General features: G+C 49.6%; 1 protein-coding gene across 1 annotated transcript in view; it reads right to left on the bottom strand.

Moving 5' to 3' along the window:
- Nucleotides 1-634: 634 nt before the first annotated feature.
- Nucleotides 635-4,579, bottom strand: part of DTD1 (D-tyrosyl-tRNA deacylase 1) — a 57,823-nt gene continuing 53,878 nt past the window's right edge. The window contains exon 6 of the mRNA XM_015406717.1: nt 635-2,117. The gene's annotated coding sequence lies outside the window, so the exon portion shown is untranslated. The remainder of the gene's footprint in view (nt 2,118-4,579) is intronic.

Below are 4,579 nucleotides of genomic sequence, written 5' to 3' on the forward strand. Positions count from 1 at the left end.
CTCCCCACAACAGACACCCTGTGAGGTAGGTGCGGCTGAGAGAACTCTTTCAAGAACTGCTCTTTTTCAAGGACAGCTCTGGCAGAACTATGGCTTGCCCAAGGTCATCCAGCAGCTGCAAGTGGAGGAGTGGGGAATCAAACCCGGTTCTCCTAGATTAGAGTCCATGCACTTAACCACTACACCAAACTGGCTCTAAGCTAAGCAGGGCCGGTCCTGCTTACTATTTGGAAGGGCGACCTCCAAGGAATACCAGGGTTTTGATGCAGAGGCAGGCAATAGCAAACCACTACTAAATGTCTCTTGCCTTGAACTCCCGATGGGGATGATACAAGTCGGCTGTGGGGGAAAAAGGCCTCTTGAAAGGGTTGTATTGATGCCTGTGTGTGTGCATCTAACACTGCCTCCAAACGGCCACTGTCACATGACCAGGGTGAGCATACCTCACGAAAGAGGTGTGGCAACGAGCCCTTCTGTCCTCCTTTGAGAAGAGCCTGGCTGCAATGCATTTCTCCAGGCAATTCTGGCATCTCACATCGTTTGCACGGATAAAACCCACTGGGTTCCCCTGGAACATCTCTAGGAATCCAACACGAGAGAGATTCAAGAGGCACACTTTATTAATAAAGTCTTCTCCCCCCTTTTGAAAAAAGTTCAAAGGACATAAAACACACAGGCACACACAGTTCACAGGATAAATAACTGGCAGATGTGCTCTGCTTACATGTTTTCCACAAAGGCTGTACAGCCAGACACACACACACACACACAAAATACACAGTCAATGTGCACACGTTTTGTGTTCAGTGCTATGAAAAGAGACACCAGATGACACCGTACATCAAAATAGAAGCTTGCTTTTTTTTGAGTTCAAGTGAAAGCACGAGGGGGGGGGGGGAAGCTGAGTTTTATCAAAATGGATCATCTGATCCGTTGTCCCAGCGCTGCTCTGGCCTGCACACAGAAACCACGGCTCTGTATTCGAAAGCTCTGCCCTTCCTCTCCTAGTCTAAGCCAGCTGGGGAGCGGATGCAGCAGTGCTCCTTACCCCGTGGGGAGCCCCGGGCCTAGGCTAGGGTTCTTTTCCCGTGTGCTGGGAGGGGTGCAACGTGGCTCCTCCCACGTGGCCCGGGGCTTCTTGCCTTCTCATGGAGGTGTTGTGGAGTCAGCCCGCTGCAACTTCCGCGACACCAAAATAACGCAGGGCCTGGCTGAAACCAAAGGAACCGTGGTTACGTGAGGACTGTGGCGTGGTTTCCGGCCCCCACGCCACCCCAATCCCATCTGTAACCAGGAATGAGGGATCCACAAATTCTGTACGGCGCCACAGATCCACGCCGGGCAGAACCCCCAAGGGATGGGTGTGTTTTGTGTGCATGCATGCGAGGAATGGTGTGCCGTTTCTGATGCTGTGGCGATTTTTCGGAGGCACTCAGAAGGGACATAAAGGTTCCGGGACAACCCCCCGGCTCCCCCTCCCCACAACTACAAGATCGGGAAAAGAACGGGAGCTCATCTGGGCAACGCTGTGCTTCTAAGGTGCATGACGTGGCTCTGGAAACGGTGGAGCACGTGGGCCCAAGACTCCTCCGCCCCTTGGACCTGGGAAAGGGACTGTTCCTACGGGTGCCTTGTATGTCCAAGGCACTGAGAGCAGCTCCAAAGGAATGTGAGACTTTAAGCAGGATCCCCTGTCTCCCCCCCCCCCAGTTCCAAGCCCTGCAGGACGGCAAAGGGTTCATACCTGCGTCAGCGGATGAGTGGGACGGACACTGACAGGAACGAGCATGTTTGATCAACTGAGTGGGACAGGCAGATGACGCAGTTACTCCCCCACTGGTGTGGGAAGCCACCCTGCAGAAGTGACCACCACGGCAAGGTAAGAATTGACCCAAAGGGACGGAAAATGTATGATTTACCACCTCCACCTTTCAACACGTTAGCAATGGATACAGGCAACATTCCTTTGGTGGGCTGGCCGTGAAGACAGAGTGACGGCGGTCCTGAACTTCCGGTTTCTCTCTTGCTTTCCGCCTCAAATGTTTTGGGATAGGGAATTGGGTGTCATCCGCTAACGAGGACTGAAGGTCACCAGCAGCTTGTCACGTAGCTTTGACCTGCCAAAAGAGCAGAACGATCATGTGAGCTGGAAGGCTGCTTCTCCAGAACGCACAATACTGTTTCAGATTCTTATTGATTTCAACGGTGACGGCGGGGGGCACTTTGAAAAATTCCAGGGGAACAGCCTCATTTGAATGCCAGTTTGAAACCTGGTTCACCTTTGGCAATGGCCTCCTATTTAATAAGGCGTGATCAGCCCAGGACTTCCCAAGCTTTTGATATGCATGGCATGCGGTTCTTTCTTCTGGATTCAAGCGGCGGCGGGGGGGGGGGGCACCACCTCCCCCTCGTACGTTAAAAGGCACGTGCAGATTTTCTTTTTTTTCTTTTTTTAAATTTCTTTTATAACTTGTAATACAATCATTTATAAAAACCAAACAACAACAACAAAATTACAAATTGCGAATCCACCTTCATAGATAACAAATTAAACATCTACGTTAGGCTTTACAAATGCACTTATAGTGATGTACCTGTTGATTCAAGTTTCAAGTTTTATACTTTCTCAAAATATATAGTAAAAATAAGATTACAATACCCAACTTTGTCGAATGAATGTGTAATAATGTGTGTGTTGTGAAGAACTAACATTTTCTAAAACTTGTTCCAATTTTTCCAAAATAGGATGCCAGCGACCATAAAATGAGTCTGATTTGTACTTGGATTCCTTAAATTCTATTCTATCAGAAATTTTATCCATTAATAAGTGATTCCAAAGGTTTGAGTACCAAGAACGCACATTAAGATGGTCTGATCTTTTCCAATTGAAAGCTATAGTCGTTTTTGCAGCTGAAAACAATAAGGTAATAGGTGGGTGATAGGTGGGTGTCTTTGAGATTATTTAAAAAGGATAACTTCTGGAAGAAATGGGATTTCATGACCAGTTAATGACTTAATTTCGTGCAGATTTTCTTGCTCACTTCCCTGCGTGAGGGGGGAAAGCGGCCTCCTTGTGGCTGCACTGTAGCTCGGATTATGCCCCCTCCCAGCAGTCAGCCGGGGGATCGGATTGTGTTTTTGAGGCCACCGCGATGGCTCTCGGGATTCTCCCCATGTCTGCCGGCAGGGGTAGGGTAGAGAGACACGGACCGGACGTTGTAGGGGCGAGAGGGAAGGAAGAGGTCAGTACAGCAAGGGGCCCCTGCCTCCTTGCTCCAAAGGACACAGAACTGGGGAGGTCTAAAAAATGGAGGCTGAATCCTTCCAGGCACACCGATGTCCTCTGGCCCATATTTTGGGAATAGTTACAAGAATGGGCACAGTAATAAGACCAATGAAAAAAGGAAAAAGAACTGTGACAATTTAGTGCTTGGTAATATATTCATAAATCATAATATACAACAACAGAAAATAAGCAATTATAGCCCATTGAAGAACACAGCTGTAAGCATAGCCTCATGATGAAGTGAATCAACAGTATATTTCCAATACGTCACCAAGAGAAATGAATTGTTGAAAGACAGTTTTTGTACACACCCCTGTTCAGAAGGAGATTGTTGTCGAAACGGCACACCATTCCGGAGACCACCGTCTACATTCACTATATACATTACTTATTTTCTGTTATTGTATATTATGATTTATGAATATATTACCAAGCGCTAAATTGCCACAGTTCTTTTTCCATATTTTGGGAGCCACAGCTCTAGTGCGCACCTGAGCCCTCCCAACTTGGCACCGCCTTTTTCGTCAGGGGGAGACTGAGTAAGCAGGAGATCGAGAACAGGCCCGTCCCGGAAGGAGAAGGCCAAGGGAAAAGCCCCTCCGTTTGCGGGGGGGGGGGAAAGAACGAGCAATATGACCGACAGAAGGAGAAGCAGCAATGCATGGGGTCACGGAAGCCTAAAAGGCAGAGGAAGTTGCGCAGAAAAGGGTGGTCCCACAGCCTCAGGGAGGCCGAGGAGGAAGAGGACGAACACAGATATGCAGAAAAGGAGAAGAGCCTCTTCAGTTTTAGGAAGGGGAATTCCAGGGGTGGTGGTGGGGAATGAGGAAGCCAGAGGGCGAGGGCTGGAGAGGAGAGAACAGCAGGGAAACGGTTCTCTCTTTTTTAAACTGTAGGGGAGACCAACGGGCGTGTTTGAACTCGGTGGGAGGAGAAGCCACAGCAAAGGAGCATGTCGAGGCATGGAAGCTGGGAGTCGGGAGGGGAAAGGCTCAAGGGAGCAGCCAATGGAAAGGCTCGACGAGGGCAGCCAAATACCCCCTCTAATCGAGAGAGGAAAGATGGACAAAGTAGCAGATAAATATGAGTCCCACACACAAGCACTTCGGTCGGGGTTACAACACCGCCTAGTGACCCCGGGGCCTAAAGAGGCCAGGCTTGCTGCCACAAGGGCCAGGTCCTTTTCGGTGGCGGCTCCTACCTGGTGGAATGAGCTCCCAGAGGAGATCAGGGCCCTGCGGGACCTTTTACAGTTCCGCAGGGCCTGTAAGACGGAGCTCTTCCGCCAGGCTT

Source organism: Gekko japonicus, unplaced genomic scaffold (genome assembly GCF_001447785.1).
Source record: "Gekko japonicus isolate JY-2015 unplaced genomic scaffold, Gekko_japonicus_V1.1 scaffold1949, whole genome shotgun sequence".
Lineage (NCBI taxonomy): Eukaryota > Metazoa > Chordata > Lepidosauria > Squamata > Gekkonidae > Gekko > Gekko japonicus.